This window comes from Centrocercus urophasianus, unplaced genomic scaffold, assembly GCF_019232065.1.
Source record: "Centrocercus urophasianus isolate 14NV4802_14NV808 unplaced genomic scaffold, USGS_Curo_1.0 seq_10, whole genome shotgun sequence".
Lineage (NCBI taxonomy): Eukaryota > Metazoa > Chordata > Aves > Galliformes > Phasianidae > Centrocercus > Centrocercus urophasianus.
In genome coordinates, this window is record NW_024884142.1 from 73,666,861 (window position 1) to 73,691,377 (window position 24,517).

At 46.9% G+C, this 24,517-nt stretch overlaps 1 long non-coding RNA gene across 4 annotated transcripts; it reads right to left on the minus strand.

The window, feature by feature from the left end:
• Positions 1-9,904: 9,904 nt before the first annotated feature.
• LOC122165140 lies at positions 9,905-15,704 on the minus strand. 4 transcript variants are annotated; one of them, XR_006170408.1, is made up of 3 exons: positions 11,082-15,704; positions 10,804-10,978; positions 9,905-10,005 (listed from the first exon to the last, which is right to left on the minus strand). It is a non-coding gene; the product is annotated as an uncharacterized LOC122165140 (long non-coding RNA). The 4 variants fall into 4 exon arrangements; XR_006170405.1 differs by lacking the exon at positions 9,905-10,005 and having other exon boundaries at positions 10,469-10,978; positions 11,082-14,106; positions 15,151-15,704; XR_006170407.1 differs by lacking the exon at positions 9,905-10,005 and having other exon boundaries at positions 10,469-10,978; positions 11,082-11,888; positions 13,522-15,704.
• Between the last annotated feature and the right edge of the window lie 8,813 nt (positions 15,705-24,517).

Consider the following 24,517-nt stretch of genomic DNA (forward strand, 5'->3'; position numbering starts at 1 on the left):
TGCTTCATATTTTTTAAGTGAAACCAGCATTCAGATAATTGTCCACTAAATAAAACTTATTTCTCATCTTATTTCCTACTTGTGTCATTTCAGTGTGTATGTGTGCCCCTCCGGCTCCAGAGTGACTTTGATTTAATTTTGTACTGTGTTCAAGCAGAAGCTTGCTGCAAGGTTATTAATATCATTGGGAGGTTTTCCATTCAATTCCAAGAGCTCTTGAGTTTCATTCAAATTTTGAGTTTACCTTTAGCACATTTAGTGCTGTGAGCTGATTTATTTTTTCTGGCGGGTATGGAGAGACCAGACTATCATTCCATAATGCATTTGCCTGGGTGCTACGCACTTAAAAATGTGCGTGCAGAAACCAGTTGGAGCAGAAACTAGAAAAGGGATGAGACTGGGGAAGGACAGAAGCACTGGTATGCAAAGACCCCTTTGTCTAATGCCAAAACATTAAAAAACAGTCCCCAGAAACATTCACAGGAGCAAGAAACACCAGATGTCTCACGTACTGGGAAAAGAATGGCGCAAACTATTTCTGGAGAAGAGATTGAGGTTCACTGAAGAGATTGAGAAAAATCCCTGAGGAATAAAGACATTTTGGGTAGTGAGACACCATTTGCTAATTCCTTCCCACACCTCAAAGGGGCTAGAAATATTCTTCCTTAAGCTACCAAATATCTACAAAATGCTTAAGGGACTTTTAGAAGAACCTAGCACTTGAAACTTCCCAAGTCCTGCATGATGACAGGGAGAGCATTTCATGCTCTTTGCCCCTAAAGCACAGGTGGGTTGTAAGTCCTGTGGCTTCCTCCTTTGAATGCTGATGGATAAAGAGAAGGAAGTGGTGGAGTCAGTGCCCCTTTAGGTGTTCAAGAAAAGAAGTGGCACTGGGAGATATGGGTTCGTGGGCAATATTGGTAACAGATGGACAGTTGCACTAGGTGATCTTAGAGGTCTTTTCCAACCTTAACAATTCTATCATTCTAGAGAGTGGATGTGAAGTTTCAGAATGGGAAGGAGAGTCCCAGTCAAGCTGAGCTTGTATTTGGACCCAAGTTAGAAAATTCAGCACAAGCCCAAGGTATTCAGTCCATAAGAGAGAAATTAATGTGAATAGTCTGTTAGTGCATGGACAAGGATGACATCTACTCATAACCTTCAGTTCAGCTTTACAAACCAGGGGAGGGCTCTTTCAAACAGATGATTAGTAAAGTAATTGTGATTCCCAGCACCTCTAGGGAAAGCTTCCTTATGGCTTCTCACTCCACTTTAAACATCTCAGTGAACTCAGCACTTCTCAAACATCCAGTCTAGTTATAGAGGGTGGAGAGAAAAAGGTCTTCACTTGTCTCTGCACTGAAGCTCTTTACTGGGAACTAAGACTACTTGCAAATGCATGCAAGATGGGCTGCTGGGAGATCCAGGGCTTCTGCTAACAGGATCTAGAAAGCCAGGCTCTGTGGTGCACAAGCTTTACTTTGCTATTTTAACAGTATCCTGACACAGGCAGCTGATTTTGATTCAGCAGTGGTTGTTTCCAGAAACAGAGGGAGCTCCCATCCATCTCCAGATGGGTGCTGAATAGAAAAATGAAAATAACTCAATAAAAACCCCTGGAAAGAGAGATGGTGACAGCAAAAAATAAAATAAAATAAAATAAATTTTTAAAAAAGGGCAAGTAACTTTGTTATTCATCAGGCTATTACCTTTGGAAAGGAAACCATATAATTAAATATTCCTCTGGACCATACATCTTCATTCTTCTAACTTGATATCAACAGCTGCCAGGTGGTGCCTGCGCAGGCCATCCAAATCAAATTATGCTATCATAGTTCTCCAATCATCGCCAAGGGCAGAATCATGGATATGAGGAGGAAATCTAGTTATTCAGGTACATGTTACCCTATTAAAAGTTTGAGGAAAGTACATTGAATCGTTATAATGGGATTAGAGTTTCAGTTGTGTTCTCAGGGTTGCCATGACTCTGTGATTTTGGTGCTTTGCAGTCAGGCTTGGGGACCAGAGCTCCACTCTGGCCAATTGTAGATAATCCAGATCATCATCACAGAGGAGGGGGCATCAGGAGTGTGAAGCTCCTGGGAACCAATCTTATCTAGGTAGGAATGCCTGTGGAGCCCACACAAGAGCTGTGGAAGTACCTTGATGTCTACTCACACTAAGCAAGGCAGCAAGCAGCAGAGCTAGAAGAAACAGCTTTCTTAAAGCAGATTCTCTCAGTACCCAACTTTCACAGACAAAACAATGTGGCTCCAGGCCACCAACACTACCAAAATTATAAAATTATGAAGCTATCACAAAGGTGTCCTAGGGTGGCTCCACCAGATGACCTATGTGCCTTCTGCCCATTCCCAGCTTTTGGTAATATAGAATTATAGAATCATTGGATTTGGAAAGGATCATTAAAGATCATCTAGTCCAACTCCTCTGCAATGAACAGGGACATCTACAGCTATATTTCCTTGAGCAAGTAGCATAAAAAAAAAAAGAAAAAAAAAAAAGTTGAAACACCTTCCAGAACCCCCATATTTCCAAATGTGACTGTGGGGTAAGCAAGTGATGACAGTAGAGCTTTGTCCCCCAGGACACCTTCCCATCCATTCGTCATATAACTAAACATGGGGAATGCTTTCTCTTAGCCTATCCTTGCATCTACACCTGAATGAAGCCAAATATGTAACGTGCATCTGTAAAATGTTCTTGTACCTGGGATTAACTCCTGAAAAAGTTACACATTTTAAGCCTTCATCTGTCATAAAGTCTTTTGCACGTATTCCCTCCCTGCATTGTTACACAGACCTGACATGTGCTCAGGGATAAATCTCTTGACAAAGAGATTACTTTTTTTCCCCCCCATTTCATAATATATTTTGTAATCATTTTAATCTTCACTTTTGCTTAGGAAATTTTAGATTTAGATTTTAGGTCTTGGTGTGCAGAGAATACCAAAGCTTTTGGCATGTGGGAGGGAAGAGGCTGACCCAGAGCTACTGCAATAACAACCCCTAGCCCTTCAAAATAACTGCTCGTTTTCCACATGGAAATAAGCTGAACCAAGAAGGTGTCTGAGCCTGGGAGGTTTCTCCCATTTGAACACATACATGGGTTAAATGTGCACAGCCAGCACACAGTGCAGACCTACCCTTAGGACAGGATTCCACAGGGACCCCATGATTCAGGCATCTAGAAATGGGACCAGCTCTTGGGGTCTTGGCTTTGGTTCAGGAACTGAAGACCCTTTTCCAAGGCATTTGCTACTGTGAGATGCCTGATAGAGGGAGCATAGTGGTGGTGGGGTCTTGTGGAGGGAACCAGAGGGAGAAATCTCTGCCCTGTGCTAGGTTTGCAGCAGCACATGGCCTCGTGCTGAAGGCAGCCACAGCAAGCTGCATTGTATGAAATCCTGGCCCCGCTCACAGCCTGCCATGTGTCCAAGAAAATCCTCTTTTTTTTTCTTTTTTTTTTTTTCCGTTCTCATCCTCTCTCTCTACAAAGAAATCCTTCCCCAGAATTTCTCAGAATCAGAGGGCTTTGGCCATTTAGCTGAGATTTCTGGCTGCAGCACAATTATAATTGGTCTCTCATGGACAGGCTCAGCATGGAGGCCAAAAAACTGCAAGGGTTATTAATGGCTGAGTTCCCTTCTACTTCCTAAAGGCCAGACAGGCAGGGAAGTTAGAAGGGAAGACTTTGGGGCTGAGCCACCACTCTCCTACCGTACATGCTGTCCTGGTGCTTTGGTGCCTTCTCTCAGATACAGACACCAAACGCCACAGAGAGCAGATCTGAAGCCCAGCAGCCCTTCTGGCGCTCATTTGGGGGGCCTGTCTTTGTGTTCCCACAGCAGCTGAGGAGCGCATCGGGGTGAAGCAGGGCACACAGCCTTCCAGAAGCACCTGGTTTGCCACAGGCATGGTCGGAAGGATAAAGAGACCCAGCTGGAGCGGCAGATTGAGACATGCAGAGAGACACAGATCCCCCCTGCCCCCTCAAATAAAAAGAGCATCTCGGGAGAGATTTGAATTGAGTGAGAAACATACTATTACAGTTATTACATCCCCATTCAACAACAATTGCATGGCATGGTGCCAGCTGGCACCAGAAAGGCATTGCTGCTTCTCCTTCATTGCCCGATACACACTGTGACAAGAATACAGCCCTTGTTCAGCTGAGAACCTAAGAATGGGAGAGGAGAAGCCAAAAACACCTCCTTGAACAATCACCATCGAGTAAACAGAACCGCGCTTGGGAAAAACATTTTTCGAACATTTCTTTCCTGAGGTTTTTAGGGAGGGGAGATTTGTACATGGGTTGGGAACGTGAGCGTGTTCTCACTTGGGCATATTTCTGTGGTGTCAAATGGGTTAGTGGCAGCTAAGAGGAGAGTCCGTGATGCCCACACTTTGCAGTGCAGGATAAAAGCCCGTGAAGTTGAGAATTTAGGGAAGCGTGCCAACATAGCAGCCTGGGTACATTTGGACTGGCACTCCATGCCGATCACGGCTGCATTCAGTCTTTGATAAGGGGTGTCTCACAAGAGCTCCCAGCAATCTAGTGTCATTCCAGCAAGACGCTTTCTTATCAAAGGTCATGTTAGAAATTTGGAGACAAGGGAGGGAAGCAGAACCAGTAAACGTAGTTGTCATAGAAAGTCGCTTATTCATGTTAATGTTCCTTAAATTGTACCTCCCCCTGGCAGAACAACTGTATGAAAGCACTGGGAAAATCTGCTGTTTGTTCATCAGCAAATCACATGTTGGCATGCTGCTGTGGGTAACTAATTTTGCACTGAGACTTGTACACGGAGCCAGCATTAGAGGTCTGGGAGAAGTGAGTTACAGAAGAACTAGGGCCATATCCAACTTGTCTGAACATGGGCCACTTGTATCTACAAGACAATTGAAAGGAATCATCACCACAGCACAGTTACTAGGTTTTCCCAAAAATACATCCTTTCTCTGTCATTGTATTAGGCCAAGGTGTTCTCTTCTGATAGCTGAAACTCTGGTTTCACCCGAGCAGCATTTGCACTGACCCAGATGAGTGAGCCAAGACAAGACTTGGGCTATGCAGTCACTGCCCGGTTTGATGAACGAGAGAATCAACAAGTTTCTGTCCTGTCCTGCCTTTCCAGTGCTGACCAAGAGACTCTGTAATGGATGTCTTACAGGGGCTCTCTAGGAGTCGTAGACTTCAACTCCTGCCTAGAAAGAATTGCCCAAATATGTTTCCTGTGACATAAACAGCCCCACCAGATCCTGTTTCTACCAGTTTCTTTGTGTAACCTTTAGCAGCCTCTTAACCTGTTACATCTGAGATAGACAGCTTCAGCTTTGCAGTCTGGAACAGGCTGGGCCTCATCTGCGGCTCCACAAGTCTCCAAGGACAACGCTCACCAGGCACTGACTCCTGAGCAGGCTCAGCGCTGGTCTTCCCTGACGTGACTGTGAACCAACTGATGTGCTGGAAGTACTATGGTCCCTCAGATACGCGTGCAATTAAAAAGGAAGAGACTGAGGATGAGTCCATACTTTTTTTTTCTAGGCTGCAAATAATTTCCAGAGGGTTTATACAGCCCCATGTCGATCTCCACCTCTTCCTCACAGAGTATCCAAACACTTTACAAAACAGGAGATCAGAGGAAGAAAAAGAGATCATTGAAGAAAATCCCAAAGGATGTGTCAGCAACACCCTGCCCACGACCTGTTCTGCCTCATCTCCACCCCTGGGCCACGCATCTGTTAAGAGGGCTGCAGGAGGGCTATCTTTCTTAGGTCTAAGATCACAGCGTGGCTGCTATCCATAAAGCAGGAAAGTGAGAGGGAAAGGGGAGGAGAGGGTGGCAGCAAATATTCTCCATCAGCTTATACTTTCATGCTTTAGCAAAACTTCCACTGATCATTCAAGGTGATGAGAAAGGCAGTGTGATCTGCTATCACCTGCCCCTGTGTCCTGTGTAAAGATTTAGACTGGGCTGTCAGAAGCCAAAGCCAAAGCCAGCTGGAGAGATAGATGGAGCTCTCTAACTTGATCTGTTTTGGCTTTACTTCTTCCTCTAGTCCCTACCTGTATTTTCCTTATGTGATTTCAAATAATAAAAAATGAAATTTCATTGGTTTGGGTGCCCATTATATTTGGGATCTGAGTGCATTGATATTACTCTTCATTTCTTCCTCTGAGAAGAGATGGCTGTGGACATAGATGGGGGGCATCATTTGCTCAGGCATGATGTTCAGTCCAGGTCTAGTGGAGCTAACCACGTGCCTTTTAGCAGGGAGCATATCACAGCTAGGTCTCAAGTGAAAGCTGACCCAGTAGCTGGGGATGGTTGTCCAGCGTGGCACATGCTGAAGGCCTCTCTCCAAACAGCATGATACTTTGCAGTGTGTTCCAGCCAAGTGGATTAGGCTGAGAGAGATGGGCCAAAACACAAGGCCAGCCTTTAAACCTGCCGTCAGGGCACTCTCAATTTGGAGCAGGAATGGCTGGTATGAACAGCTGGCTGTCATGGGCACTGTCCCCGCTCCCCTGTCCCCAGACATCTGTGCCCAGAGCAGAGGCTCTCTGAACCATCAGTGCTTTCAGAGATTTGTAGGGCAAGGGAAGCAAAAGGGTCAAAAGATGCATGTGTAGGACCTTTGTTATTCCATCTCAAATTTATCATTTCTGTTGAGCCCACACCAAATCATTCCTTTCACTTCTGGCTATGCCCATTCCTCCTCACCTGCTCTGCTAAGTTTCTGGTTCCTCCACAAGGGATACATCATCCTTGGGGCCCTAATGCCCTCAGCAAAGGCAGAGCACAGAAGCCCATGTCCCCAGACAGTGCTCTATTCCTTGGGGATAAAGTTCCGAGAGGGCCCGCTTGATGCCCAGTCCCTGGAGGTGTTCAAGGCCAGGTTGGATGGAGCCCTGGGCAGCCTGGTCTAGTATTAAATGTGGAAGTTGGTGGCCCTGCCTGTGGTGGGGGGCTGGAGATTCATGATCCTTGAGGTCTCTTCCCACCCGGGCCATTCTGTGATTCTGTGATTCTGTGATTCTGCTCACTGTCTTCATCTCAGAAAGCCTTTAGACCCAAGGACCTCATCTCCTCTCGCACTACTGGATTCCAATAGATAATAATGAATAGCAGTGACTAGCAGCAGTGGTTTGTCACAAGCTCTTGTCTGTTAATCTGAGACCAGAAAATATTTGATCCCTGGTGATGTTTTCTTTCTCCCCAACTGCAGTTTGTTATATTGGGCCTCAATCTACATCCAACTCAAACCTGAGCTAAAGAATGTGTCACTGCTAATGTATAACCAGGGAGTGTGAGGCTGCGTGAGAACAGCACGCAGCACCCATGTGAGAACAAGCAGCAAGCATGGGAGGTAGCCTTACTGTGCTACTGTAGAGCATTGCTCTATTTCCTTTCCACAGGAACCTATCAGGAGACCTCAATCTGAAGCTAACTCCACACACAGCCACCTGGCTATCACACAGCCAAGCACTCCACGAGACTCTTCCCTTTTAGGTGCTGGTTTCAAATTCGCACTGCTAAAAGTGCCTAAGATTTGATTAGTGCCAAATCTGACACTAACCCTATACTATTCCGTATGGAATCTGTCTGGAAGGAAATTTAACAGGAAGTTCCCTAAATCCGTAAGCAGTGAGAACCTGGCATCAGAATTCGCTTCTTGATGGGCTAAGGCTGGATTTACTAAGTCTGCTGTCAGCCTCATCTTGCTTTCATTGTGTGATAAGCTGAGAGACACTGTGGCAAGTGGAAAGCATCTTCCAGGATGACTGTAATGAGCATGTATACACCAAAGGCACTTCTTGCATTTAATGACTGCAAAGGCATAGATATATATGGTCATTTAGGGGGAAATGCTACTGCAGTCCCACAGATAGCACATGTGTCAACCTGCTGCACTCCCTGATGCCAGCTAGTGTCACCAAGGCTTGACAAATTGACACTTGCTAGCAGTGGGCGAAGGCAGTTCAACTAAAATCCCCTTGGATCAGCTGAGGCACTCCAGCTTGTTGGCACTTGGCTCTGTCACACAAGGTCCGTGCTGCCTCCTCCCACTCACTGCAGCAACACTTCCTAACGACCACTGATGAACACAGTGAGGGTATTAGAGGAAATGAGAGTGGGTTTTTTGGCTCAAATGGTCCTAGCAGGCATCTCTGGAGGCACACAGACAGGACAGGAGCTCTCTCTGCATCCCATCTGCTGCTAGTAAAGGAATGTCCTGCTTACCATACAGCCCTTACACTTGCTGTGCTGCAGCTTCTGGAGCTGTGCAGCAGGTCAAACAGATACGGGATGTACCCTGCCATGTCCCAGACTGTGGTGTCTGCCTGGGAGACAGGACTGCTTGTAAGAACTCATGCACACTATAAAACCCACAATGGGATTGTGGAAGGACAGTGCTGGGAATCACAAGGCCTGGCTTCTGTCCCCAGCTCTGCCACAGCCTTCAAGCTGATGCTGGACAAAGCACATCCCTCTCCTGTGCCTCTGCCTGGGGAATCGATGCTCCTTTGACTTCGGAAGAGGAGAGTCAGAACAAATCCTTGTGCTCCAGGGACAGAGGGCCCCTGCAGGCTGAGGCAGATAGTAGATGAGAACACCATACTTGCCTGGCACATCAATGTGTAGTGTCAAAAGATGACATCATGGGATATGAACGAGCATTTACCCTCCGAAAGGGAAAATAGCAGAAGCATGCGTAACCATTTGCCTTTCGTGCCAACATATTTTCCTTATGTAAAGAGAGGCCTTGGCGGCCCTAAGGAGGCTGAGAGATGCCAGTGCTCCTCTGGGAAGGAGGAACTATCAGGCAAGGATGCCAGCATACCCGCCTGGGTAAATTTGTGCATGCACTTCAGGTTACAATAGACCTTAGTATCTGATAACAGAGACCTGCTGGAGTCTGGCATGAGGACAGAATGAATCAAAGGTCATGCCATGAATTCCAGTTATGCAGATAGGCATCTACAGCCAGAGGAAGGAGCTCATGAACAGCAACTGGAGACTGATGGGGTGGGCTGGAAAACAAAACTCAATTTGGGGATGACAAGTATGGGTCATTTTGGAGCCCAGCTAGACAACTGTGTGCATATATTTGCCATGGAATACAGGAAGATGTTTTTCCCGGTGAGTTCCCTGTGATCTGTGCCATTACTAGTTAAACAAAGTAAATACATTGCAGTAAATACACTAAATAGGTGCCACATGTCGTTCCACTGGTCTCTCCTCGGTGAAGAAGCTGATTCATGACAGAAATGGGCTCACTAGCAGATAGGCAGAGATACAAACATGCAGCGTGTATCTTACAACTGAGAACCAATGTGATGTAGCACACTGTTGTCCTGACCACTGCCTGCCTTCGTCTCATCGTCTCATTGCATACTGGAAGTCAGTCTGTCACTACCACTTGTCTTGTGCCTTATAGCATATCCTGGGTACATAGTGCTCAGTGGTGCACACCAAGGTCTGAGCAAGTTCACACAGAGTGGGACTCTGCACCTATACAAACATGGTGTTCCCACACAGCCTAATGAAAACAGAGTTTAAGGTCCTCAGGCATCCCAATGGTTGGAATGGGATGGGATGGGAGGGAGTGGGAGGGGAGGAGATAGGACGTGATGGAACAGGACAGGACACTACTGGATAGATTCAGAGAGATGCAGCATGGGGAGGGACAATTAAAGCTGCTAGCATATGTCATCATCAGAGCAATTTGTTTCCTTGTTCCTCTGCAGGAATGCTACAAGCACACTTGCTAGTTATGTGTCAGGCAGCGACAGAAGCTACTGCTAGGAACTGCACTAGGCACTGATTTGTAATGACTGACCAGTCACCAATCTGGATCACTGAAGGCTTTCTCCAGACTCCTGGCAGACCGATGGGAAAGAGCTCTGAGTCCAGGGAGGTTTAGCTTCAATTTCACAGAGCTAGAAGTGAAACTCCAGGTGCATAAAACCTCATCCATCCTGTAAATACAGGGAAACTGGGCTAAAACTGATAAATTTGAGCCTCAGAGAACAGATTAAATCACCCAACTAAATCAGCAAGCAGGAGAGCTTAGATTTAAATATTAATTCAAAGCTTTTCTCCATTTATCCTTCTTAATTATTTTCCCTAATAAAAGGTTGATACTCATCAGGCTGTAACCATTAAGACTGTTGACTTCGAACCACGCACAGCCTGCATACTAACTTTGTTATTCACTGTTAACAGTAGACAGTTTTATCTACACGTATTTATTTACAGCTTTACATGTTTTTATTAGGTCTTGATTATTGCATTTTTCTATCTGGAAAATTGCGCATTATTCATTTCTAATTTATTATGGGACGGCTGTTTTTCTTTAGAATTGATTTATATCAGGTTGCATTTAGAATGAAATTTGAATCCACTAAGATGTCGAAAACCATTTTTTATTGAACTCTTAAATTTTTATTACTTCAAAAACCACATTAATTGCAAAACAGAAAATAAAAAGTAATACTAAACAAAGAAAGTACTGTCAGTGGCTGGTGGGTTAAACAGGTTGTTCCAGGACACCATATACCCCAACATTTCATATCTGCTGGATCTTGTCCTCTCGTCCTTATTTTCCTTGTAAACCAGAGGGGAAAAACAAGCTTGTCTGCTTTTTCCAAACCTCACACAGTTTCTCAGCTTTGAAGGAACAAGCCACTGAATCTAAGTCTTTGAATAAACTGAAATGGAAAAATAGCCATACTCACGGAAGAGTTACAGTACTCAAAAGTGGATTTAGCACTTACCAAGCTTTAGTTCCAGATGCTTAGGCAGTGGTTTGGTTCAACTTTGTGAAATGCTCTGGCAGGAAGCACGTGTTATTCGATACTTCAAACAAAACAAAAAGAAGCTCTTTATCAAATATACCAAAATTCATTCCCCGATACAGATTGCTGTTGCTTCACATTTAATTTTCATTTTCTTTCAAAAGAGAAAAAAAAAAAAAATTTAAAAACGGATTTAAAGTCTGTAATTGATACTTTATGTTGTCTGAGTTGGATGTTGACAATAGTTTGGGCCTTACCTTCCTGCCCAGGGATCAGACTTCTTTAAGCTGCCGTTAAGAGACTGGGGGTGCCTTCAGCATCACAAGGCACTATCCAAGAGACTATGTTTCCAGTTGGGAATTATAAGCTCCCCCAGCAGTTCCCTCCTTCATCTGTTTTTCGTGTTACAGTCACGGGGGAAGTCTTTCCATACTGTTGTGTTACAGGAGAAAGAACCTGGAAAATATCAGCATAGCCTAAATCGACGCTGAGATACCTGCACAGATTGGCGAGGCACCTGCACTCACAGATCCCATGCTCCCAACCACTCTCCCCACCCCAGGCAGGAGGTCCAATCCTGTAGGAAAAGGGAAGCTTCTCCATGTGGGACACTATGAAAAGGTTGGCACATCATGATCTGCATGGTCATAATATTGCTCTGTTATATTTTCAGTTGGCATTACTGTCCTGTTTCCAAAGTGTCTTGACTGAGGAATCTCTTATAGTGATTTATACTTGGCACTTCCGTGATAAAAGCTTTCCCCTGCAACTCAGCTTGACTTAAGACTCCCCTCTTCTTCATGCCAACATCACTTCACCAAAGAGTCTCATCTCCTTGCTCTGGCCTCTGTTTATAGTAAATGCTACAGGAGACATGAATGGAGGATCTTTGTGCCAGTCACCTGTCTGCTACTCTTCCATTGCTAGTGCTTGGTTTATTGTCTTGCCTGGTGGAAACATGCATGTAATCAGGAAGCAGAATTGTGTTGGGGTAAGATCTTCCTATCTGCTTCACTGGCTTTTCAATGGGATGAAGCTGTGTTCTGCCAGCTGAAGATCAGGACCTGGAAAACAAGACCCAGTGGAAAGACTGCACGGGAGAGAAAAACTGGGTTTCTTAAGAGGTTAGCTAACACTGCTTTAGCTAAAGCCCACCACAGCCCAATTTCTGCAGGCTTATGGCATGTAAATCTTGGATTAACTCAATATTCAGTAGAGCTTTGCAGTCCACCCACAACACTTCCCAGTGTGAAGAATTGGGCCTCTCATGAGACTCTTTGCAGAGTTTCTCCCAAAGCTCTGGATATCCTTTTCCAGAATGGGATTTGTAAGGGACTCATTATGAGCAGGACACTAATCTGCTCCTCCACTGTAGCATGTGGGGAAGAGAATCTCAGATGGCCTCCTGCTGCATTTGAACCCTAGCTGTTTCCCAGGATAACCTGGTGGATACAACAGTATGCGGCCATCTCAGCGCAGACCCCAGCATTAAACCATTAGAAGTATTACAGTGTTAGGTTTTCACAGATGTTTTTCAGCAAAAGAATAAATTTTAGTTATATTTTTTGGTGGAAGAATATATCCTAAATGAACTTAAGCAGATGAGGTACTACAGAAAACCAGTGCTGAAAAAACAGCCAGTCACTGCTCTCCTGAAGTCAATTCCCACATTAAGACCCACGAGGGAGGCAATGCCAGCTGCTCGGCCTCTCAAGAAATCATGGTGCCCACAGTTCTAGATCCCATGTTCACTGTTGGTTTGTTTTTTAATGCCTGCAAGGTCTTCTATTTGCAGCTCACTCTAGGCTCCTGGCTAGAAGAAACCATTAACCATGTCTGACTGCCTCCAAGCAGGATGGAAACAGAAAGGTACGGAGGGAACATTAAGATCAAATCCCTGAACATAAAAGGAAATTTAATGCCAAAAAAAAATTGAAAAGTGGAACAGCATACCTCATGTGCATCATCGATAAAATATTTTGCAATCCTGGAAAACTTAATAGTTTCTTTGGTACAATCTTTATGACCTTAAAGGAGCGATAAGGAAGGTAATAAAAAACTGTTTCTGAAAGGTTATGCTTTTTCCTCGACAACTCGGTTTTTCCTTCTCTTCTCCAAGGCTAACAGTCAAAAGGGAAGCTTGGCACATACGGGCTGTGTCAGAACATGGAAGCCGTTTATTTAACTTCTCCCAAGACATCACCTACACAGCCTTGTGGAGCAGGGCAGGAAAGGGAGCCCTGTGGAGTGGCAATGGCATCTGAGAAGTGGAGGGTGCATAACTCCAACTGCTCAAGTTTATTAAAACAAAATAGGTCAGTGGAGTTGCCCAGAGGGTTACGTAAGGCGGAAAGTAGCACTCCACAGGAGAGGAGAAGGGAGCCTGTTAAAAGGCAAAGCCACTCCAGTTTGTTTATGGCCAGAGATAACTGCCCCGTGCGTGTCTGCTCTCCATAGCCGACAGAGTAAATCACACTTTTTATCTCACAGCAGATGAGAATTTGAACTGGGCTGTTGTTTTGCGAGCTGCAGAGTAAAGCGAATGGGGCTGTTATTTATTATGACTAGCATTATTATTTTGTCCATGCGGTCCCTACATTTCAGTCTGTATGTAGAGAATTTCATCACTTGCCAATAGCTTGCTTGCAGAGAACGTCAGGGGGAATAGTAATAGAAAGAATGAAAGCTTGATCTTACCTGAAAAGCATATATAAGAAAGGTGAATTGGTAGATGTTTACAGGCATGGGAAGCAAGTAAATGTTCTTTGACATCCTGCAGAGCAAAGCTGGGAGCAAACACTCCCACCCCAGCCCAGAGGTCAGGGCAGAGGTGGATAGAACATCTGGCAATGTAGAAATGCTCTGTGGCCTGCTGATACACCTGTCCCTGGCACCACAACCTCCCACTGTTCTGCTTGCTCGCTCTGTGCCAGATATCCAGACCTTAAACATTGTTCACTCTATCTCAGCTCTCCAGTCCATAGGATGCATGGGGTAGGGAAGTCCTGGCTTGCAGAGATGTCAGGCACCCTGAAGCACATCTCAGAGAGGGTACACTCAGTTTTGGGGACTCCAATCCCAGTCTCACAAAAAATGATATAGAGAACTGTTGGTACCATGGAAAGCACCTAACATTATTTGTCATATTTCCAAGGCTGTCATAATGAATTAGTGCTCTTTGCTGATTTTCAGACCATCAGACCTGCACCATCCTGCAACTCCTGGCAGCTTTTGAATGGACCATGACCTAGGAAGCTTCCTGGCAGCTCCATGAACAGGTCCCTGGGAGAAAAATACAGACAGCATGTCATTGAGCCAGTTGCTTTGAGAGCTAATGAGAGAAACAAAGGATCTTCTTCTTCCATGGGAAAATGCTGTCTCAACAAAACCTACATTTTTCATAGGGTTACATCAGTTCCGATGGTAAGCCCAGATGCAGTGTAGGAAGCAGGTGGTTATTTTTATTTTGGAGGAAGGTGGAGAACTGGAGGACAGAGACATGGAACAAAGGTTCCAGTCAGTCCACTAAAGCAATGTGAGATGAGAGAGCAAGGTTCGCTCTGCCTGATCTAGACCAGGGCTGAATCTGTTCAGTTGTTTGGTCTCAGCAAACACGTATGTGCTAGATAATAGCTAGAGGCAAGAGGAGAAAGGTATCTCTCCTTTGTATAATTTCTGCAAGACGTGTCTGAAAAGGCTCAGGTTCTTCTCGTGTCAGAACAGCAGCAGTTCTGACACTAGGTAAATGCCTGTATGTGAGGACTCAGCTTTAGTCAGACAAATGGTCTGCACCTCATCTTCATCCTTCCAGTTCACCAAGCAGCAGTAGCATCTTTGACATACATCAGGGCTGTGTTCCTCAAGGACCAAATGTCCTGGGACAAGAGTTGAGTTCTCTCCTCCACTCAGAACTCTTTAGTGGCCACACTCCGCCATGGCAGTGTGGAGCAGGGTTTCAGCTGGGACAGCACTGGCTTCCTATGTGCTACAGTGATTTACCCAGTGGAGAACCCTCCATCTGGAGCATGAGTAGAATGCTTTCACTCGCACTCAGCCCCTTCTGGAACAAGCCCACAGAAGCACTCTAAGTTCCCATTCCAACCCATCAGATAGGTGTCAAACTGCTACTGTCCTGTGCACCCAGCACATAAATACTGCTCTTCAGGGCTCTTCCCCTGATATGTCTGGCCCTATCTTGCAGGCCCTGGCTGCTGGGTGAAATACATTTTCTTTTGGTAGCAGATGCCTTTTTTTAGCTGGCTCTGCTCTTTTGCAGAGATCGCCCACACCCCCTGCAATTCACTCAGCAATCTTCCTTCCCAGTACCTCTAGAAGCAAAGGGGATCAGTTATGCATTTTTTTTTTCAGTGGGCCAGGCTCTGGCAAAGTGGAAATCCTCTTCTGGTGCAGCAGTTCTGCTCTCTTAGCCATTTCAGTGGCTGGTAGGGATATTCATTCCTCCTCACATGTGACTGGGAGTCTTCATTCCTGGGAGGGAAAAGCCCAGCTTGAGTTGCACGCTCCAGAGTGTTACAGGCCTTTGAAACCGCATTTTCTAGTCCTTCAGCTTCTCACAGGCTCAGAGGCCAAAATTTAAAGCAGGTCTGTGCTCTAGTGAGTAACTGATGTAATTACGCTCACTTGTTACAAGGGGAAGCTTTCACAAGAGGGGGGAGGCGGTGGCCCCTCGCCAGGAGGTGTGTCCCCGATGACAAGCCGCAGAGCCAATCGCAGGCCTGAAAGATCATCACATTCATACCAAAAAGAAAAGAAACTGCCCCAGGGTATTTATATTGAGGAAGGGAAAAGAAAAGGAGAAAAAAAAAAAAAAAGAGTTGGCAAAGAAAGAGAAAAGGAGACTGAGAACCTGCAACTTTGTTAACTAACTCTGCAGTTGAATTCAAAAAGGCCAGGCCAGTTCCCTCTGCAAATCTCGTTTCCCCTTGAAACATCTCTGGAATCGATCTGTAAGCTGGAGCGAACAGTTCAGCTGCCTGAAGCAGTCCCACAGCCTGCGGGCTGCCCCATGGGTGGGCAGCGCTCCTCCATCACAGCTCTGGCACCCGTGGGCAGGCAGGGCTCAGCTAGGAGCCCCACCAGGTTAATGATTGCCTCTGTGGGCCCAAGTGGGCTCCGAGCTCTCTGTATCTATGTCAAACCACTGGGGAAAGAGAAGGCAAGTTTAGTTTTAACCAAGAGGTAAACAGTCAGCATTTACAAATGCTGAACCACCAAAAAACAGGCAGTCACAGGTTATTTATTCCACTTACACAAGAGGACCGTGCGGTCCAAAGGATGAGGGGCCTGCATGGGTGCAGGAGGTCTGTTTTCTGCTGCACAAACCGGGGCAAAAGCGCTTCCTCTCCTCTGGCTCTGCTCGTTCCCTGCCCTTTCTGCTGCCGCTCCTGTTCGGACGGCGTGTTCCCCAGGGTACAGGCTGTCTCCGAGCCACTCACAATGGGGCTGTAATCTAACCTCAGTGCGAACAGGCTGACATTAATAATAATAAAAACGCCCATCACTCTTCCGAGCAGCCTTCCCCCACTGACTACCAGGGAATAACTCGCAGGGCAGGGCGCTCGCTGGGCTCCCCTCTGCCGCCACCGGGCCCAGCTTCACGCTGCGTGCCGCCACGCGTCGAACGGCTGACGACACAGGAAGACTGAACCGGCACACGCCCGCAGCTCCAGCTCCGAGCTCTCCGGGCCCCGCAGAGCGGCCGGGCGAGGCGAGGAGCACACCGGGCTTCCTCGACCCCCGCACGGAGACGCCGTGCCCGCAGCGCCGCCCGGGGCCGGGCCGAGGCGCGGGGCTGCCCTGCCACCTGCCGGCACCGCGGGGCCGCGCACCTCCTGCGGCACGGCCCGGCCGGGAGCCCGAGCGGAGGACTGCTGGGCCCCCGGGCACCTCCGCGTTATCGCCGTGTTGGCCGTGACGCCGAGCGGCTTCAGTGCTGGCCACGGAAAGGCCTGGAAGAGGCTGTGCCGCACCGCGGAGCTCACGGGAAACTCTTGGGTTTGGGTTTTTCTCAGCGATTGTGGGTCACGCTCTGCTTTCAGCGCTGAGCTTTTGTTCCCGCTCCTCCCCACCTACCACACCATCATCCGACTGTGCGACGATCTGGCCACCCCGCCCCTCCCCTCGCAAAAAAACACGAGACCGGAGGAACTCCCCTCCGTCCGCATCCGAGCGAGGTGGGGAGGAGACCTTTCCCATGCTGTGCCGGCTTTTCAGCGGCGTTTTGCTACAGCGCTGGAGTATCTCTTTGGCTCCAACCCAGACAACTGGTTTCTGTTGCTAACCAACTGTTCTGTGGTGGCCATGGTGTGTGGTCGTCTTGGGATGGGCAATAGGCTTCCTCTAACATGCATTGGAACTTGGGGGTAGGATGGAGGCGAGCAGCCTGCTGACATCTAAGTGGTGGCTTTCAGGCCAGGCAGAAGCTTCAGGGGCTCAGCAAGGTGCCCCCTTTGCCAGAGGCGATGATCCCTCTGAAAGATGCAGATCCTTATAGAGGTGCCCATCTTGTAGCAGCTCGGAAGAGAGCTCGTGTTCAGGGATGCCATGCAAACCCCCAGATTTGCTGCCAGAGCTGCCTGCCCTTTGTTGAATGCACATCTCTGAATCTCCGACCATCACCCACTGATGACTGCCTTGCAGTCCCTTCTCCCCTTTTCCCCCTCTACTTTCAAGCTGCCTCCCTTTAGCATGGCTCCCCCTTCTCCTCACCCTGACACTATAGCTCACTCCCCTACTTGCTAAAGACCACCCATTGCCATGGTAACATTGCCTCTTACAAAGTTGTCAAGCAGACACAAAGATATGTTTCTCTCCTGCTTTGCACCCCCCTTCCAGCCATCCTGATTAATAGGGCAGGACTCTGCTTGTAAGAAGGAGGTGGAGGGCTCTTTCATTTCATTTTCATTGTGGAGGGAGAGGTTATTCCAACCTTGGCCCTGTGAGTGCTGAAGCCTAACACAGGGGAAAAGCTCTCATTCATGGACCACCTGGAAGCCCTTAGGGCGGCTGTACCACAGGCTCATACTGGTGATACACGTACTGGTGATACTGAGCCAGCATGGGGGATCAGTGTCTGCAGGTTAGAGGGGCCAGGACCATGGGAGAATGTAAATATGGGAATTAAGAAATGTATCTGATCCTCTGTGAACAGAAAATAGCTCTGCTGTGATTCCTTTCTGCTGTTCCCTCCCTGAGTGGCTCTGGTTGTCTTCCTGAAAAGATTTTTTCAAGTCGTGGAGATGCAGCTCACTGGCCTACGTCCAGGACTGCTGGCAGCCCTTGCTACCGCAACTACACCACCAACACTGGTGTTACTACCTATGCAGCAGCACTGGCTCCAATTTAAATCTGCTGTGTGTACATCCATGGCTCACTGCAGTGTGGCCGTGACTGACTGCACTAGAGATCATCGCTTCTGCTCACTGATCTCACTGGCTTTTCTTTCTCTTCTATGTACATCTGCCTCTCCACTAAAGACGGATTTGCCCCAGATCTTCGCAACCTTGAAATAAAACCTTTCCAGCTTACTCTTTTGCATGGCTTTTCCCCTCCTTCATTTTGGCACTTTTTCCACTTGAAATCAGTGAAGGCTCCCCATCTGTCTGATCCTTTTCAGTTTTTCATTCTTACTGCGTAGTCACCATCCCAGCCTGACACATTTTATCTTACCTTCTTTCAAATCCTCCACTAAGTCTTTGCCTTCTCCACGTGCTCCCCATCCCTGAGTTACCTCACTGCCATCATCACTGAACTTTCTGCCCCAACCAGTCTCTGCTTCAGCTCTCCATGATGTTTGTCTAGAGGTGGGTTTGTGGTCACAGTGCAAAGCCTTGGGCCACCATGCTGCTGTCAAATACTGTGTCTTGCCACATGCTACTGTAGTGTGTCTGTGCCAGGTTTTTGCATCAGAGCTGTGCACAGCAGAGCTCTGTGTGAACTGTGTCAGGATCTGTTTATAAACATGATGCTGAAGCTGTTAACTGTCCCAAAGCATGTGTGCATTGCAGCACCTGAGAATAGGCTTTGAGCATTTGTATTCAAAATAATGATGTTAAAATAAGAATAATAACAATAATATATTAAAAAAAAAAAAAAAAACAGATGGAGAGGGAGAAGATGCAATAGCATCAACAATGTCTGCACTTCTGGCAACCCTAAGAGACAAAATGGCGTTGGAAGGAAAGGGATTTTCTCTCCTTCCGCAGTAGAAGGTAGAATCTGAGATAATACTAGAGTTGCTGCCACTAAAACAAAGAAAAGCAGTGGAAACTGCTTCTGATATATGCACCTGGGCATGTCCCAGGATAAGCAACATATTTCAACAAAATAAAAATAAGCATGTATGGGATTCCAAGTATTAATTATATTTAATGAACTCCAATATTGAAGTCCCTCTGATTTGCTGCAGACTTTCCATCCTCTGAACAAAGGTTAGAAGGAAAATGATGGTAAATGATTCTGTAGCAACAATGGACTTTCCCAGAGAAAAGTCCACAGAGAGGAAAACACCAAGCCTGAAGTAGTGAGCAGCCACACCTGACCCTGCTGCTCCTGTCCCTGCGTGTTCCTTCCCCAGTGAGGAAAACTGTAAACTCAGCAACACCCATGACAATCAGCAGGGTCAAATCCAAACATGAATTTTGTTTGCAAGTCAGAGCTTGGCCTTAAATCCTTCTCTGGTCCACCCATCTTCCAACCATTGTTCTGGGCCAGCTGAGGAACCCAAATGTTTACCAGCACTCTGTCCTAGACTTCTGCTTACTCTCTTTTTCTCTACTACCTTTTTCCAGTCCATTTTTTTCCTGATTTCTCCCCATTACTCCACTCTAAGTGTCCATATGAAAGCAGCACCCACTCCACACTAATTTTACTGTCCCAATCCTCTCATTACTCTCTGATCTCCTTCACTCTGGAATGAAGGAAAAGATTGCCATGACAATCCACCTCTACCAAGGAGTGTTCATCCCATAGGATCTTACTTGAATGCCCTACCTTTGATGCAGGGTTCTGGTAAGCATCTTCTACCCCTTGTGTAGTCACAGGACACACAGACCTTAGCAAGACAGACCTTAGGTGGCCTGCATCATTTTCTGCACATTTGTCTTTCTCCACTGTAAAAGAGGGCCAAGACCTGATGGACCCCTCCTCTTGTTTTCAGAGGCATGAATTAAAGCTTAGCTGGACACCATGTTATTTTCCCACTTTCTTCTTCCTCCCTAAAAGCAGACCACAATCCCACTAGAAAAGCCTCTCAAAAAGTTGGATACATTTTCTTCCCATCCCCCTGTTATTGCTTGTCTGTCTACTCAAAGGCAAAGTCTGGGTAGTGGACATTCTCCCAGGGCAGTGAAGTTCGCTGCATTCAGCTGTAGCTGCTCATTCTTAGGAAGGACATACAGGATCTGTAACTGACCCAAACAAGTTCTGCTCTTTTGCTTACCAGCTCTAGCTTCTTTGGAGCAAACCATATTGCCTTAAACTTGTGGACTACCTTTGTGATGCACACTGGATAAACCTGAATCACACAATCTCAGACAAGATGTCATGGGGCTCTCGCTGCAGAGGTAATGCCAGCCCTTAACTGCATGATACAGAGCACCTGGGCTGCTTGGGAGGATCACAGTCCCTTTTGGGCTGCCTTTTTCTCCACTGATTCTTGTAGCACTGCTACGACCGAAGGAAAGTCGCTATTACAAAAAGGCACATATCACAATGTTCTTTCCTTGACAAGCTTGCCCTATCCTATCTTGCTCCATCAAGCTGCCAGCCATGATAAGACACTTTGTCCCCCCTTGTGATCCTTCTCCCTGTCATTCCTTACAATTCCACACCACTGACTTCCCCAGAGCTGCCTTCCTTCCCCCTCTATCTTTCCTTCTCGTCATTTGCACAATCCAGAGAAAGAGATTGGACTGTTTACCAGGAGTTTGCTCAGTGCAAAGTAATTCTCCAAGCTAAGCCAGATCGTACCTGTTTCCTGAGAACAATTTGTATTGGCTTATAAAAAAATCATTCGGCTTGTTCTGATCCCAGTGGCAGGTGCATCTTTGACAGCATGAAGGGATTTCAAGGTCAAGATGTGATACTGCTTCTCCTCTTCACACTGAAAGAAACCAAACAATTTTGTACATTCTCGGGTATAATCTCCTCAAATACTTAATTAGAAATTATATAGAAATATTAGAAATTATATAGAAAATTGAAGATGCACCACAAAAGTGCAAGAAGCAACAGAACAAGCTGTAGCAGGAGAAAATACTCTTAGATATTGGGAAATATTTTTTCACAATTAGGGTGGTCAGACATGGAACACACTGTCCAGAGATTGTGTAACATCAGCCTTGGCGATCTTCATAGCTTGACAAATCAAAGCCCTAATCTGGCTCTGAAAGTGGATTTGGTAGAAAGATTGGCTACACTGTGCAAAGGGTTGGACCAACTGACCTTCAGAGGTCCCTCATAATGCAGACGGTGTGATCAGATGACCTCTAGAAGTGCCTTGTAACCTGAATTATTACAGGAGTCATGAATGTGTAATTGCAGAAGCCAGTTGCATTTGCCTATGTTACAGTGCCCTGTGCAACACCCTGCAGCAACTTCGAAATCCTCTCTGCTAGTTCATGCTGTCTCAGCCATTGGTCACTTGTGGTGCCTCACTGGAGAAGCCCAGGAGACTCCCAGCAAAGTGAAGGCTTAAGGAACTGCTAACAGTCTCCATTATACACCTGGAGGCCACTTGGGAGCAGGGACTGGCAGAGCCTGGCTTCACAGTGCATCCTGCACAGGGAAGTACCAGGTGGTCGTGCTGCCCATGTTGCGATGTCTCTTCAAATGTGTCACAGCACTGTCCTGTCCTTCATTCCCCTGAACTGCTCCTGCAGCAATAGGAGGCCTGCTGGCAAGAAGGGTGTCAGCAATACAGCTGGAGCAAAGCAGGACCAGTTGTGATGTAGCAACATCCAAGGAGCTGACCAGCTGCACACCTGGGCTGTCGGGGCTTTGCTGTGCTTGCCAGTGGCCCCTCTGCACTCACACTGACTTGCTTTTGGACAAAAGAGACCCATAATCATCTGTTGATCACGTAGAAAATCCCTCCAGGGTAGCTCTTTGCAGCTGACTAAATCTGTTTCTGCTTGCCACTCCTCCAGTTCTTCAAAAAGGAGCTAGATCAGCCTCAAGAGGGATGATAGCCTCCATCCCAACATGTTCAGATTTTGAAATACTTCAGGGTCACCTTTTCCTTTGTCTGCCATGCTACAGAAAGAAACTGCTACCTTCTCTTAAGTAACTGGTGTCCCCTAAGCACCTACTTTCAGCAATAATGGTGGAAGAACAGAGGTTTGAGAGGTGTCTTCAGAGTGGGAAGCAGCCACCTTTTGGGGTTTCATATAGAGCATTTCATGCAAATCGATATATCCCAGCCATGGCATAAATGGCCACGAAAAAAACCACTCTCTTGGATCTTGTGAGGGTGGAGAATAAAAAAGATCAGCTGGAATTGGTGTTGCAAGAGATCTAAGTAACACTGCAGGGCCTGGGTGGGATAAATGACCCAGCTGGACTGTTGGTGCCGTTGGATGCAAACAGGAGCGACAGAGATGGGAGCAGGAATGATGTTTGTCATTCAAATCCTTTCTTCACACCACGGAATACCAGCAGATACTAATGGAAAGCGTAATGGTGAGAGTACAAAGACATAATAAAGTAGCAGAAAAATCAGAGCTGACATCTGCTGCAAAGCATGCACAGCCCAAGAAAGAAATCAGTAAATTCCTGCCTAGTCACATAACACTGATGGCAAGGTCCCAGTGCTCAGTAGTCATGGAGGATTTTAATTACAGTTCCCACATATCTGCTGGGAAATGCACAATGCTAAACACCAGCCAGCAGGGACATTCTCAAAGGGTTTCAATACAGTTTTCTGATTCAAAGCACTGGGGAGATGTGTTAGGCTGCTAGCTCAGTAAACCAGTAATGGGATATGGAGCCTTTCACCTCGAGGTCACCCTCTAGTGACCCATGGTTATTACCATCTGATTGCTGCTGCCTGTGTGAAACGAGGGAAGGAGCTTGGACCAGCTCCTCGTGGCCGAGCATCCCTATTGCATTACACTCAGTGCTGTAATTGTTGCTAATTGGCCTTTCTGTCAGAGAGCTTCTGCAGAAGGCTGGGGCTCCCCAATCCCTGCTCCTGGAGGTCTTTGCCCCAAGGCAGCTTTCCTGAGCATTGCCTGTCCAGCATCCCTGGGAGGCTCAGACCAGTGTCCTGGGGGCTGGAGCTGGGATGGCTGGGTGGGCTGGAGCTACCAAGGGGCCTTTCCTCTTGAGGCATGAAGTTTCTTGGGGAGGAGGGTGATTCCTCCAAGCAGGGAAGATTAGGAAGGGCCGTCTCCTTTAAGAAAGAGAGAAGCCCCCCTTTCAGCAGACTCTCCCAGCTGACGCACAATGGCATGCCACCTCCTTGCCGGCACAGAAATGATAATCAGAGGTTCAGCAAACAGGAGAGAAAGAGAGCTGCTCCCTGCCCTCCGCCCCCCCATCGCATGACTGGTGTCACACGAGATGAGGTGGCAGATGGGTCGTCCAGGCCCAAGGGCTTTTTTTAACCCCTTCCTCCCCCCACCAGTCTGCTCCCAGAGGGGTGTGGAAGGGGACAAGTAGAGGAGGGAGCTCTGGTGGGGGGCTGGCTTTGCGGAGTCCAAGTGGTTTGTATGGAGGGCCATGCACCCCTGTGGCAGTTTTGCAGTGTTACACTGGTTCTTTGTTCAAAAGATCATATCTGCATCTACACAGAGGTATTTGGACTGTGTGCCAGGCTCCCACCCCAGGGGAGGGGTGTAAATGGGATGCAGGGAGTGGGCACATCACAGGGGAAAGGCAAAACCATCTTCCTACCCCACAGCTCGATCTGCTTCATTCTCTGGGTATTATTCACACAGTTTGACGAGGAAAAAGTTCCCCCTCTCCCCTCCACCTTGGCACAAGTGTTGGCCACGTAAACCTCAGTAGCACTGGCCCTTTGTGGTGGCCCTGGTGAAAGGCTTGCATGACTCCTCAGAATCTTTTGCTTCCTGATTTCTCCCAGCATGCTCAGGACCCCATCAGCTTAAGGAATGGCTGCAAGATGATGCGTGCACCCAGTACCTGCCTGTCTTTTGTGGCATTTTCTCTACGGCTGTAATATGTTCTATCTAAAAAAAAAAAAAAAAAAAAAAAAAAAGCATGGAAATCTGTGCTCTATTACTGTTTGCATTTCTTCAGTCCCTGCTTGCCAGTATCATGACACTGTTTATGACCAGCCTTTACTAACATTAAAAATAATAGGTCCTGGCATGAAGGTTGAGGGAGATTGGGGACATTTTCAATAAATTCTGCAGCATTTCCAGCTTTCTTTGGGAGTGTTTTGTTGTTCTGTTGTGTCATGCTTCTGATGTGCGTGCTGCTTATACTTGATCCCTCTGGCACATTTTAAAAGGCCATACCATGCAAGGGAACGTAGCTCAGAAGGAGGCCATGTGTGTTCTGTTACTGCAGCCGGTGCTTTGCTTTGGGAGACATGTTCAGTACATCACTGTTTCGCAATGTCAGCACCATCCAGAACCGCACCGCTTTGCTAGTGCCTTTACTCCTGCCTCACAGCCTCACCACCAGCCTAGTTAGCAGTGAACAAGTA